At 41.1% G+C, this 14,748-nt stretch overlaps 1 protein-coding gene and 1 long non-coding RNA gene across 5 annotated transcripts in view; one reads left to right on the plus strand and one right to left on the minus strand.

Annotated features, from left to right (window-relative positions):
• Positions 1-3,994: 3,994 nt before the first annotated feature.
• Positions 3,995-14,748, plus strand: part of LOC148148867 (interferon-inducible GTPase 5-like) — a 38,906-nt gene continuing 28,152 nt past the window's right edge. For 2 of the 4 annotated variants that reach the window (XM_087992277.1, XM_087992280.1), the window contains exon 1: positions 3,995-4,096. The gene's annotated coding sequence lies outside the window, so the exon portion shown is untranslated. Of the gene's footprint in view, positions 4,097-10,988; positions 11,179-11,260; positions 11,286-14,748 lie in introns of those variants that run through there. The other 2 variants (XM_087992278.1, XM_087992279.1) reach the window with 2 other exon arrangements.
• Positions 5,207-10,933, minus strand: LOC148148868 (uncharacterized). Its single transcript, XR_015758704.1, has 2 exons — positions 10,611-10,933; positions 5,207-7,843 (listed from the first exon to the last, which is right to left on the minus strand). It is a non-coding gene; the product is annotated as an uncharacterized LOC148148868 (long non-coding RNA).

Consider the following 14,748-nt stretch of genomic DNA (forward strand, 5'->3'; position numbering starts at 1 on the left):
TAACAGTGTACCTGCCATGTAGTGAGAGGGTGCATGTGTGAGCGTATGCATGAGGGTCATAAAGCCGCCCCCCCACCCCATACACACGCACACGCACACACGTTTGTGGGGTGAATTTGTACTTGCAGAGTTACATTTTACTTTCCTCAAAAACCTCATGAATCCATGTAAGATTCTGTAAAGTCATTTTTTAGATCAGAATCAGTTTAAACATTGTGGTACAGACAGTATCACACAGGGGAGCTCACACCTTCAATACATTATCTGGGCTGACATGACACCAATTGTTAAAGTTCACTTGAGAATGTAACTTTTTAAAAAAATGATTTGCGATTTACATATGAAAGAACTGAAACCAACATAGTCATTCCAACAGATGAGAGACTTAACAAACATTCCAGGTCTTTCTCAATATATAACTTTAGTTGCATCACACTGTAAACTTTTCTATAAATTCTGTGTCTTACAATCTTATACTCCACAACCACCTGATGAAGGAGCAGCGCTCTGAAAGCTAGTGCTTCCAAATAAATCTGTTGGACTATAACCTGGTGTTTGTGATTTTTAACAATCATTAATAAGTGCTTGATATTAACTGGTAATCAACTTAGATCATAACAGTTAGGTCATTTTTACCTTGTGATACAAGATTGGATTCCCTAGAAACAGGCCCTTCGGCCCAACAAGTCCACACTGACCCTCTGAAGAATAACTCACCCAGACCCATTTCCCTTTGACTAATGCACCTAACACTATGGGCAATTTAGCACAGCCAATTCACTTAACCTTCACATCTTTGGATTGTGGGAGGAAACCGGAGCACCCGAAGGAAACCCACACAGACACAGGGAGAATGTGCAAACTCCACACAGACATTCGCCTGAGGCTGGAATCAAACCTAGAGCCCAGGTGCCGTGAGGCAGCAGTGCTAACCACTGCTACCTGCAGGATCTGCAGCTGCGCTGTGTGGTTAGCATTTCCTCATCTTATTGGTCTACATCTACATTCGATTGGTTAGTTATTTATGTAACTTTAGCAGAGTAGATGTAGCTACAGGGAACCATTTTGTCTCTAGCTGCAATAGTCACGTAGGCATAGGTCATGAGTCTCTATGTTCTAACTTAGCCTGCATTCAGGTTTCAAACTCTCAGTGATGGACAGGTCCAGGAAGGGGAGGGAGGTGACCAAGATGGTCCAGGTGAATTTGAGGTCAGGGTGGAAGGTATTGGTGAATTTGATGAACTGTTCAACCTCCTTGTGAGACTACGATGTAGCGCCGACACAGTCATCAATGTAGCAGAGGAAAAGGTGGGGAATGAAGATGGACTCTTCCAAGTACCCGAGGAAGAGGTAGGCATAGCTGGGGCCCATGGTTACCTATGGCTACCTCTTTGGTTTGGAGGAAGTGGGAGGATTGGAAGGAGAAATTGTTGAGGGTGACGATCACTTCTGCCAGGCAAATGAGTGTGTCGGTGGAAGGATACTGGTTAGCTTCACGTGAGAGGAAGAAATGGAGGGCTTGGAGGCCTTCATTGTGGTGGATAGATGTGTACAGGGACTGGATGTCCATGGTGAAGGTAAGGCATTGGGGGGCTGTGGAAACAAAAGTCTTAGAGGAGGTGAAGGGCATGGATGGTGTCCTAAATGTAGGTGTGGAGTTCCTGGACTAAGGAGGACAGGACGGAGTCAAGGTATGCAGAGATCAGTTCGGTGGGGCAGGAGCAGGCTTAATCAATGAGTCCACTGGGTTTGTGAATCTTGGGCTGGAGGGAGAATTGGGTGGGGTGGAGTTCTTGGACAATGAGGTTGGAGGCTGTGAGAGTGGGAGATGAGGTGATGAAGTTGTGGATGAAGTTTATGTATTGGAGTATGATGAGCAGATTCACTGGTGATCCAGGTTACTGCCAAGAACATGTATGGAGAGGGGGACGTGCCTTTGACACATTGGGGGATGGGTGTCCAGAGCAGGACCAGCATTTTCCATATATGGCATTGGGGATCCCATTGGACACTGTGACCGTAACCTGGAAGATTGATTGGTTGAGGACCAGAGAACATTCTGGAATCATACAGTTGGGAGGGATAAGGAGGGATGCCGAGCAACTACCCCCTCAGAGAAGATTCAAGCTGATCCAGCAATGGAGCTCAGAAGACCCAGAGAAAAAGAAGGGAAGACCCAGAATGACCATATGGGAGAGCAATCCTCATCAAATCAATCACTGCAGAACCTGGCTAAGTTTAACTGCACAGGTACTACCTGGTACTACTCTGTTGGGGTTTGTAGTTTTGACTAGGATAATAACATTGACTTGACATAGTGATTGGTCTTTTGAGCAAAAGAGCAAGGTTTAAGACAATATTCAGCCTTATAACACCTTTTATATATTTACTATAGTGAATAAAATGATGTTGAATTGCAATTCACCTCTGATCCTTTTGTTCGCCTCATAAGTATAGTACATGAGTGAAATGAGTTTATGAAGAAACTGGTCCAAATGCCCAAAACATGGAAAACACTGATGTCCCCGGGTGGGCTTTGGTAAGAATTGGACAAAGCCAGACTCCACCAGCCTTGTATTCCTGACCATCCAACCTGAGCCGGATTTAAGAGGGCATTACTCACAAGACAGCTAGGATTCAAGTGGGTGAAGGACAACAGAGGTGACCAACCAGCAATTGGTATACACATTGGGTCTGTGGAGTGAGCTGGGGTGAAGTCTGCAAATCAGCCTGGACTGAGAGGGACTAGGTGGGAATTTAGTGAAAATCACATCCTTATCCCTTGGCCAAACCCTAGAGGAACAGGAGAGCAGAACAATGGCAGACTTCTCAGAGTGGGAAGGAATCCTCTGGAAATATCCAAACAGGAAGTGCCCCAGTTGGCTGAATATTGCGCTAAGATAGTATCAGGTCCGGGTTCAAAAGGGGAAAATAATAGGGAGGAGACACAGAAAGAGTTAGGTTCACCTTCCCTCAAATTAAACAAAGCCAATGCAATAGCCAGTTGGATGAAATAAATGAAAGGGAGAATAATTGAAAATGTCAAGCTTAAAAAAAATGAAGAAATGCAAAGAACAGAATGGAGCAAATGTAGACCAAAATTCCAGAGCGGGAAGAGAGGAAGTGGTAAAATTTGTTGCACATGGGACAGTTTCAGGCCCAGGGAGAGAATGTCTACCTGACCATTCAGGCTCGTACCTTCGTAACCTTGCAACCACATCTAATTAATGATTATTACATTACATTGACACCTGAAGATTCAAATGGAGATGTGAGGGCAGCAGTGGAAAAAGGATGGAACATAAGGTACATCCAACAGAATGAAACTTTTGTAGATTATAAACACCAGTTCAGGCTATTTCAGGTAAATGACCCATTTCTGTGCTATAATTTTCAGCAACAATAGTTTGTAGGCCAGCTTTCATTTGGAAGAAGGGGAATAGTAAATATTTTCCCTGATATTAAACACGTGATTATAAAATACGTTTGCACAATGGAAGACATTTGTTCCTTTAACCAAAGTGCCTTTGAGAAATAACCCCAGATCTTTAAATGGTGAAGGGATTTACCAGTGTGATCTGGAGTGAAATGGTACTTGTTTGATTGCAGAGGTCTGTATTGTTAATGGTGATTCCTTTGTCACTTAAACTGTGTGAAAGAAGTACAATGAGAGGGAAAGATTGATTGGAGAATGTCTGAGTGTCAGTGCCAGGACAGACACAGTGGGCTGAATGGCCTCTTCCTGTGATTCAGTGAGGCTAATAGAAGAAAATACACAGTACAGTCTGAGTGGGTGCTTCAGGTGAATCGATTTGGAGTACAGTTTCTCAGTCTAGTCCCTCATTTGTTTCAAGTTCACTGATTCTTTTTTCTGATGACAATAAACCCACAATTCAGAGGTCAAGAATCACAAACTATAAAACTATAATCTAACCGGCAACAAGTGAGCATCCACTGTGTGTGATTCCTATTGGACAGTGTACAGTAATTGGACAGTAATCAGCGGACTGACTTTAAGAGTTTCTGCTGGGTGACCCTCGGTGTTGCTGGTGTGAGAGAGACGGTGAACCAGTCGGAGCAGTCACTCAGCATTAAGGTAATTGAGGATCTAAAATTTGAATTTCGGTTATTGTTAGAAGCAACAAGTGTGTATATATAGATTGTTACTATAGATTGTTACTATAGAAGCAACTAGTGTGTATATATAGATTGTCCCACAGAATGGCTTTTTAATTTAAAAGAATACAACAAATTATGTGTAATTGGTCTTTTCTATAATTAAGGCTGTACTATCTCTTAAAAAACATATAAATAATGTTTAATTTTCAAATGTAGTTGTGCAACTTCACCACGGAGCACAGAGGCTTTAACCTCTGTGTTGCTGGATATAAATTGCGTCAAGGTGCCTTAATTCAATAAACTAGTGATCCTTGCTTTTATACAGACCACATCCCGTTGATTCTTTTGACCGATCTCGAACCAAGAGGCCCCTCTTGAGGGGTCTTGTATCTTTACTTTGATGCCGTGATTCGTTTTGGCTCAGACAGATTGTGAGCAGCGAGTGTAAGAGTTAAATGTCCTTCACTATTGAGTGTTGAGGAATTCAGCTCGTCAGTATTTTAAGGGCGTCTGGTTTTCATCTCATTCAAGTGGTGTTTGACGTGACCCCTCGCTGTTTGTTTTCCAGTCCAGCCTGAAAGGATCGGTCTTAGCAAGGGTTGGTTCTGGGGGACTTTAGAGGACGGGGGGGGGGGGGAGAGATTAACTGAAGTTGGGGGTACTTTTGTACTTACGGACAATGGTTTCCGAAAGATTGCTGAACTCTGAGGGGAGTATTGAACTCTGATTTCTTGAGTTTTGTTAATTTCTGGGTTTAAAAAAAATCTTTGGATTTCTCAGGCTTCATTGATTTCCGAAGTTTAAAAAAAAACTTCGATCTCCCGACCTTCGTTAATTTATGATTTTAAAGAAAAACTTCGATCTTTGTGTCGTTGGCAATTTTCAGAGGCTGGTGGCCTCGAAGGTTTTAATACAGGCAGTTGACTATCACAGGGGGCAGGAGGCCCCCGATATTTGTGATTATTACAGAGGGAGGAGGCCTCTGTTATTTAATATAGGTGGTTGATGGTAATTTAAAGTATATTGACTAAGATGTGTGAGAAACAAAAGCTCACTCACTTTAATAATTTCAGTCCGAGACCAAATATCTGAATCAGCCGTTTATTTGTACACTTGCAAGTGGGTGCCCTGTCCTATTGCCAGGTACGGCAATTAGAAATGCACAGTATATCCCAACAAACTCTTGCAATTTATACAGTTTCTTTTCCCATATGTTTTCCCTATTCCATTGTTTGTTCCCTGCTTCGCTTACGTAACTCATTTCCTTAAGACTGATCCCACAACTTCTGTTTATCCTGTCTTGTCCGTGACAAACTCTTATCTCTGACTCCCATAACGGTGTTTGACGTCAGTCTACCGTAGGTTATTGATTAGGCATATCTTTTCTTCTATCAGCATCTATTTCTATCCAGAGGCCACTTTTACCTCTTTAATTAGGGTTTGTTCCTGTGTCTCTTGCAAGCGGGGAAAACAGATGTTTTCCTGTTTGCCCACACATCCACCATTGTTCTGTAATCACGTCTCATGCTAACATACCATTTTCTTTTTGCTGAATATATATTTTCTCATTCCTGTTCTGTATCAGAATTTATAGTTGCAGAAATAACATTAATTCATTTATATCCCACAATTTCCCCTTTTTCTTTTCATTACTATCTGTTATCTTCTGCATTTTTGTCTCCTTTTTTTTAAACATTGTTCCTAAAATTCGCAAGCATAATTTCAGAGATTTCATCGATCTTAGTCTCACTCATCTCCTTATTATTTAGTTGATAAAGTTCCTCTGTCTGATTCCCCTCAGGGGCATTCGTTTCACCAAGGCTGTTTCAATCAGTCTTTGGTTGAGCCCTCGTATACAGGGTATGACACAACAGCCAATGGCCACCAATACCCTGACTACTACTATCAGGGAAGTAAGGATAAAAACCACCACCCCCTTTGTCTGCTAAAATCATATCAAGGGCTATTCTGTTTTCCCATGCCATCCTACTTGTCGCATCAAGCTGTTCTGATATTCCTTTAACCGCCTCTCTTGTATAATTTATAAATCGCAGTTGATTATAAAAAATGTAATTTATCTAATCTACATTTTTATTAATTGTTGCCCACCAAAAGAGAGCTGACTCAAAGCCTGCTGCAATCTGGTTACGAGCGTTGAATTCAGGTACCCTCCTAGGGACTCCTACCGAGTCGAGATAAATCCTGTCATCAAAAGAAGTATCTAACAGTAATCTCTTACCCCTTCCCTTTTTCCCTACTATCTTTTCCTTCTCAAATGCCAAGGTAAATGGAATTGCCAATTGTACAATTGCGCATATCCCTTTCCAATCCGGAGGTAGGGTGGGTCTCAATATTTTTCCTCCACAGTACCACCACAGATCCGCTCGGGGAACCTTTAATGCTGAGTAGTTCCCTCCCTTCTCCGTTTCGGTAACATTCTTAATCTCTGTACATAATTTCAGCTCCCCCAAATCTCTCGACCAACTCATACCTCGCCTGCGCACACACGACGTGTGATTTCCAACTGCGGCGGAAAATGTGGGGGGAACTTTTACATCTTTCTTCTCCAAGGGAGGGAATATTAGAGATAGGGAGGTACAATTCCTATCACTCCATGCAGTCTCATCCTGGTACAGGTCTATCATACATTTCATGCCCTTCCTGTCTCGCTTCCACCCGAGTGGAAAGGGAACCACCTGGGCCACTGGCCTACCGGAGGCACATGCATAGCAATTGCTTTTGTTCGGACTTTTTACAGTATACTTTACCCATTCAACCCAGGCATTTGCATCCCCGTACCCAGTCTCTATTTCGATGGTCTGTTTCAAATCCTTTACCTCTATAATTTTTACTACTTTAGGATCATCGGGAGGGGTAAAAGGTTGTATCTCATTACCCAGTAATTCTACCCGTTTTCCCTGCCCTACGCTAATTCGAAAACAACAGCCCACAAACTCCTTCCCATTTGCTTTCATTTCAATCCCAAATGTTTCATTTAATTGTATCTCATAAGTGCCATGTGGTTTTCCTTATCGTTAAATATATGGGGTTACACTTTTTATCGGGACAATCACGTGCTGGTCGGAAGGGGGCCCGGTGTACTGTGACGAGACCATAATACCAAATACCATCCCAGAGGCCATCCCCATAGGACTTAAGATGTATCTCTGAGTTGCGGTATTGTCTCTGATTAGCTACATCCCCACAATTTACTAAGCTACATACATCAGTGTCTATTACTTGTGGATTATCAGACTCAGGAACCATTAATAATACATATGAAAATGATATGTGACAAAATCCTAATACCAAGAGGGCTAGCATCATAACTCTAAGCATTCCCAGTATTCTAATCATTATGCTAAAACACAAAAAGACTTAATATACAATCTTACAGAAATAATCCCGTGCTCGCGTCGCCACTGTATAGTCAATTACTCAAAGTCTCTTTAGTCTGAGTTTCAGCGGTTCTTGCATTGATTCGGCTGTCCAGACTTCTTCCTCAATTGGAGGGTCCACTGGCCCTTTGATCCAAGTATAATGAGTCCAGCCTTTTTCCGCCGTCCTTATTGCCGTTTCGGTAGTCAAAAGAGCCTGGTACGGCCCTTCCCAGTCTGGCTGCAGCTTAGTCTCTGTCCATGATTTTATTAAGATCCAATCTCCTGGCCGGATGGGATGAACAGCAAATTCAAGGGGCGGAGTCTGTGCCAATAGACGCTGTTTTCTGAGGAAAGATAAAGAGGAGGACAAGCCCAGTATATACTTCTTTAAAAACAAATCTTTAGTTTCGGGAATTGGCAATTCTCCCTGCGTTCCCAGATAAGGTAATCCAAATAAGTTTTCATAGGGGGATAGTCCCAAATCTTTCCTCCGCCGAGGGACAAGCCCAAAAGGCATCCTTTAAATCTATCACACTAAACCATCTGTAATCATGAGGGATCTTACTTAATAACGTGTAGGGGTTTGGCACCACTGGGTGCCTGATCTGTACTATTCGATTTAATGTTCTCAAATCCTGCACCAATCGATAAGTTCCATCAGATTTCCACACTGGTAGAATTGGGGTATTATAAGGAGACATACATGGTTCCAATAGTCCATCTCTAATCAGTCCCTCAATTACTGGCTGCAGTCCTCGTTTACCTCCTATGGAAATAGGATATTGTCGTTCACAGATAACGTCTCCTTTTCGTTTTAAATTTATTGTAAGGGGAGGGATCTGTAGTTTTCCACGATTCCCTTCTCTAGCCCATACAATAAGGTCTATCTTTCTCTCTGCATCCTCTGTCAACATCGCCAGTTGTACAACTAATTCTTTTTCCTCAATTCCAATCTCCAGTCCTAAAAGGATAATTAAGTCTCTCCCCAGTAAGTTACTTCCTATATCAAGGATATACAGCAGTTCCCCTGTGACCCTATCCTTAGGATCTTCTATCATCATAGGTTCAAATACTGGAACAGTAAATCCTTCCCCTTTTACTCGTGAAACAAAGAAACAATAATTGACCGTGTCGACATTTCTACCTTCTTTGTTTTAAAATTCAGCAATGACCGTGCTGCCCCCGTATCTACTAGGAAGACTACCTCCTCCCTACAGGGTCCCACCTTCAAGTTTATCAAGGGTTCCTGGTGGGCCCCCGAGGGCAGGAACCCCTGACACCCCTATTCTTCATCATAATTCATAAGCGGAATTGCCCTTTCTTCCCTTTGTAGATCAGGACACCACCGCTTAAAATGCCCTATCTTTCCACAATAATAGCACCTGCCTGTGGAGACTTCCATCTCTGCCCTTGTCGCTCAAACCCTCTATCAAATGTTCCCCCTTGTACTCTCCCTCTCCCCTCTCCCTCTCTGCCCTACATGCTGCCACCCGCCGCTCCGATTGCTCACTATTGGTTCCATTCTCCTCTTAATTACCTCATCAACCGTAGCTACCATCATTTTCACCTTCTGTTTTTGTCTCTCATCCTCCCTTTTTACAAACACTTTCTGTGCCTCTCTCAACAATTCATCTAATGGTTTTTCGCTCCATCCTTCTATCTTCTATATCTTTCTCTGTATAGCTGGCCATGCTCTTGTCACAAAATGTACTTTCAACAGACCCTGTGTCACTGGGTCCTCAGGGTTCATTCCAGAATATTTCCGCATTGAGTCCCTTAATCTTTGCAAGAAAGCTGAGGGAGTCTCATCTTTCTCCTGTCTAATTTCAAAGGCTTTAATCAAATTCTGTGACTTCGGAACTGCCTCTCTTATTCCTTTTAGAATCAGGTCTTTCAATTCCCTCATTTCTTCTCTATGCTCCGGGTTTTGGTTTTCCCACTGGGGGTCTCTGAGGGGAAACTTCACCTCTCCCTGTCCAGCATCCCCATCTCCAATCGGGTGTTCCCTGTCCCATATTTTAATGGCAGCTCTTCGTATAAGTCCCCTTTCCTCCCCAGTAAATAGTATATTCAAAATAGACATTGATTCAGCCCAGGTATACAGACTGGGCCCCAAAAATTGATCAATTTGTTCAGACAATCCCACCGGATCCTCAACCAGGACCTTCATTTCCTTTTTAAATGTTCTGACCTCCCCACTGGTGAGGGGGGCACTTACAAACCCAATCTCTTTGTCCCCTATGGGTACCTCCCAAAGGGGATAAGTCGTTACGTTCTTCCCCTTTTTCTTTGTTTAAAGAAATATTGCAATATTTCTAGCTCCCCATAACTTCAAACACCAATTCATCAATTCATGCTTGACTAACCTTTAAAGCCTGTTCCTAACTTATAAATATATTTATATATATTTACGTTCATTTCTTCAGTATTTAATAGTTAAAATGCAAAATGCATACAGTTTCCAATTTTGCAATTCACTGTAATTACCCAGTTTTAGTCCTTTAATTTAGATCCAAAATTAGTTTTCTTAAATAGTCCTGACCAATCATTGCTCAATTACAATACTATAGGTCATAAAATAATCAGAGCTTGCCTTAAGAGAATTTGTCTACTCAAGTTTTTAAAAAAAAAAATCTTCTAATGCATGAACAATGGCTGAATCCAAGGTCACAGATATTAACCATAGAATTTTGCTTTTACTACAATCTAATGTTGAACTGAAACTTCAACTGTCCTCCATAAATCGCTGTTATGTAAAGATAAAAGAGATTAGTTAGAAACTGATAGTAAGGCAGTCATGATCTGTAAAAAGAACAGGAGTTATCATTCCTTTTTTTTCTTCATAATCTCAATAGAATCCCTAACCTTAAAAGAAATCATGTTAAGTTTCCATAACAAAAAATCAGATTCAAAACAGTCCTGGAACTCAAGCTCCAGGGAATAAAACACAAACATTCAATCATCAACAAACAAATGTTCACTCAAACCAAATCACAAAGGGTTAAACTTCCGACCAGCTGTACAGCTCTTTACATTCTCTCTCTCTCTCTCTCTTTCTCTCTCTCTCTCTCTCTCTCGCACATTGACATATAAACTCAGATATTCACAAACCCAGTCTTCGTCCGATCTGTACTTTTGCCAGAAGACAGCGGGATAAAGAATGGATTCCTTAGTCCATACAAAGCAACAATATTTAATCATCTTTCTCCCTTGTACAAGTATTATTTTGCCAATTTCCACAACATCCTGCCCAAAGGAATTTCCGGAGGAATGTTGTAAGGGACCCCGCCTCCATTTCCATTGCCGTTTCCTTACTTTGTTTCCCCAGAGGCTTTTTCCTTACCCACAGTGCAATCCATATTGAGTTCCTTCGTTAGTCCCTTATTAACTATTAAAACTCAATCCCGGCCACCAAGGCAATAATTAAAAGTCAATTTTCTTACCTTGGTCTGTGCACAGAGTTACCTGGCTCCTTATGTCACTGTATCTTCTATCGAGCTCCTATCACTGTCTGATTCAGATGTCTCTCTTATAGGATTCACATCAGTCACCCAAGGGAGCAGACCAAACCGGGACACGAGACCGTTCCTCAATGGGGAACGGGACGCGTCTTCCCAGTGTCCAAGGCCAGCCACTCCCCCCGGTGATGGAAGAAAATCCCGGACACGAGCCCCCAATTGTGAGAAACAAAAGCTCACTCACTTTAATATTTTCAGTCCGAGACCAAATATCTGAATCAGCCGTTTATTTGTACACTTGCAAGTGGGTGCCCTGTCCTATTGCCAGGTACGGCAATTAGAAATGCACAGTATATCCCAACAAACTCTTGCAATTTATACAGTTTCTTTTCCCATATGTTTTCCCTATTCCATTGTTTGTTCCCTGCTTCGCTTACGTCACTCATTTCCTTAAGACTGATCCCACAACTTCTGTTTATCCTGTCTTGCCCGTGACAAACTCTTATCTCTGACTCCCATAAGGGTGTTTGACGTCAGTCTACCGTAGGTTATTGATTAGGCATATCTTTTCTTCTATCAGCATCTATTTCTATCCAGAGGCCACTTTTACCTCTTTAATTAGGGTTTGTTCCTGTGTCTCTTGCAAGCGGGGAAAACAGATGTTTCCCTGTTTGTCCACACATCCACCATTGTTCTGTAATCACGTCTCATGCTAACATACCATTTTCTTTTTGCTGAATATATATTTTCTCATTCCTGTTCTGTATCAGAATTTATAGTTGCAGAAATAACATTAATTCATTTATATCCCACAGATGTATCTGCCTATAATTGGTAGAAAGGAGGCCTGGAACTTAACAATAAGTTAATAATAATAACTTAATAGCAAAAAAAGTTGATTAATAAAAGAAAATATTGTGATGTTTTATAATACAAGTTAGTTTTTTTGAAAATGCTTTCTGAAATTAATTGAGGTTTGTGGAAGTCTGGTGAGTAAATTTTTTTCTTAATTAGCTGCTATAAATCTGAAGTAATTTAAAAATGGATAATTACATAAACAGAACAGATGATCCATCCTCAATGTTAGTAAAAGTATGTGAAAAAGCTTCAGATCCAGGACTCATTGAGCAATGAGTGTTGAGTACAGGAGTTGGGAAGTCATGTTGCGGCTGTACAGGGCATTGGTTAGGCCACTTTTGGAATATTGCGTACAATTCTGGTCTCCTTCCTATCGGAAAGATGTTGTGAAACTTGAAAGAGTTCAGAAAAGATTTACAAAGATGTTGCCAGGGTTGGAGGATTTGAGCTATAAGGAGAGGCTGAACTGGCTGCGGCTGTTTTCCCTGGAGCGTCGGAGGATGAGGCATGATCTTATAGAGGTTTACAAATTATGAGGGATGAATAGGTTAAATAGGCAAACTCTTTTCCCTGGGGTCAGGTAGTCCAGAAGTAGAAGGCATAGGTTTAGGGTGAGAGGGGAAAGATATAAAAGAGACCTAAGGGGCAATGTTTTCATGCAGAGAGTGGTATGTGTACGGAATGAGCTGCCAGAGGAAATGGTGGAGGTTGGTACAATTGCAACATTTAAGAGACATTTGGATGGGTAGAGGAATAGGAAGGGTTTGGAGGGATATGGGCTGTGTGCTGGTAGGTGGGACTAGATTGGGTTGGGATATCTGGTCGGCATGGACGAATTAGACTGAAGGGTCTGTTTCCATGCTGTACATCTCTATGACTCTGACTGGTCAGGACTACTTAAGAAACCTAATCTTGGATTTAAATTAAGGGACTAAAACCAGGTAATTATAGTGGATTTCAAAGTTGGGAATTGTATACATTTTAAATATTAAATACTGAATAAATGAATTTCCAATTTATGTTGATGATTGTAAGAAAATAAAATATTGCATGTTACTCAGATGTATATTGTAAAAATAATGACCATTGATATAAATGCCACAGAGGAAATCTGCTCTCAAAACAAGACAAAGAGATCTAAGCTCTGTTGGTCCTCCAATGTCCACAAAAATAAATGGAAACTTGTTTTCTGGACTATCTTTAAGCTGGATCGCCACTCAGTATTGCATAAAGTATGCTTGGTACCACACCACTTAGTGCTCTCCCAAAATTCAAACTGAATTCTATCCATATCATTAGGTGTCCCTAACAAATGAAAAAGGATTACTGCCTGACTTAACCAGGCACTGCTGTCACCTAGCATTCCACCTTTTGGACAATAGGGACAGCAAAACATATTGAGGAATAAGGTGGTATATCAATCACTATTTCTTTTGTAGCATCACTGCCCCTTTGCCATGGAGTTATCAGGCTGCATGATGTCACAGCCATGTGATACAGTGACCAGGAGAAGTGAATGAGACAAATCACCTATTTAGTTATTCTCCTCTTGCAATTTTTGATTAGCTGAAAATTCAAATCCGAAAACTAGCTTTCAGATTATGACAATCAAGATTCCAAAATGTATAGCTAGGAATAGGCTTTAAAGTTAGACAAACATAAATTGGTTAATTAAGATTAAAATGAAAATCGAGGCAAGGAGATCAACTACAGAAGGGAAGAGAATGATGCAATAAGAAAGATAAAGCAGCAGAGTACAGTTTTAAAATGTTTTAGTCACTTGTTGGGTGGCCACCCTGAATTACAGATAATGATGATTTTATTTATTTTTTTATAACCTTATTTTATAATATTTATAATAATCAATTGTATTAGTCCAAATCAAAATTAGTTGGCAGGAATGCTTGTTTTTAATTCCTTTACACATTGTCAGTGACCTGTCTTATTGCCTCATGGTTAATTTAATACATGGCTGCATTAATTCATTATTAATTAAAGAATGGAAAATTACCTTACTGGCCAGTTGTAGAGATTCTGCATCTGACTGGGGGATAGGGATAGATATATATAGCAGATGGAACTCCCGAAAGCTGGGCAGGTGACTCTGAATGGGTATACGTATATATTTAAAAATAAAGAAAAGGACATGAGAAAACACTGTCAGGCCACTAAGGTTGAGGAATATATAAACAAGGTTAAAGCAACGATACTATAAATAAAGAACTCAGGCTCGGGATTCCGAGTAGAATCTATGTCTGGCATACCGACCCTTGTTGAGGATTGGGATTTTGTTCCTGTATACCTGCTGAGCCCTAACATCTCCTGACTGTCCCCAGCCTTAATTTAAACCATCCACTTGTTACAAACCTTTCTTTCTTTTGAAAATGAAGCATCCAGTCTTCATAGCCGATATCATGGGGACAAGTGGCCTGCACCATCCTAAACCAGGTCCCTTCCTGGGAACTAGAGTTATGTTAATGAAGCATGCCCCTAACTGCAAGACCAAACCAGTCAAATTTGCTCAATATGTCCAAGGGTAATACAGATGTAAATGCAGTAAAATTCTGGGAGTGGCCTGAATATGAATGGCTTGTGTTACAAGACTGAAAGGTGCACCTATCTTTCTGATACAAGTGACAAACAATTGAACAATAATCAAGAAGCTCAATTACCTTTATTTAACCCAATGTTTTTGCAATGTTTTCCACCTGGAGTCACTGTCAGGATCCAGGCAAACAGTCCAAACCAGTCCAGAAATTTCCAGTAGCAAATGAGGTGAGTGGTAGTTTTCTATTGGGACGGCCAGAACCAGATTGAACCACGATGCAAGTTACAGGTAAAACTAATTATATCCACCACCCACATGATCCCAAATGCCGTATGTCAGCCTGGATTGATTGGAACCAGGATATCTACTGGGGGGGGAGGGGGGA

Source organism: Chiloscyllium plagiosum, unplaced genomic scaffold, assembly GCF_037043375.1.
Source record: "Chiloscyllium plagiosum isolate Xiang-an unplaced genomic scaffold, Cpla_swu_hap1 HiC_scaffold_11, whole genome shotgun sequence".
Taxonomy (NCBI): domain Eukaryota; kingdom Metazoa; phylum Chordata; class Chondrichthyes; order Orectolobiformes; family Hemiscylliidae; genus Chiloscyllium; species Chiloscyllium plagiosum.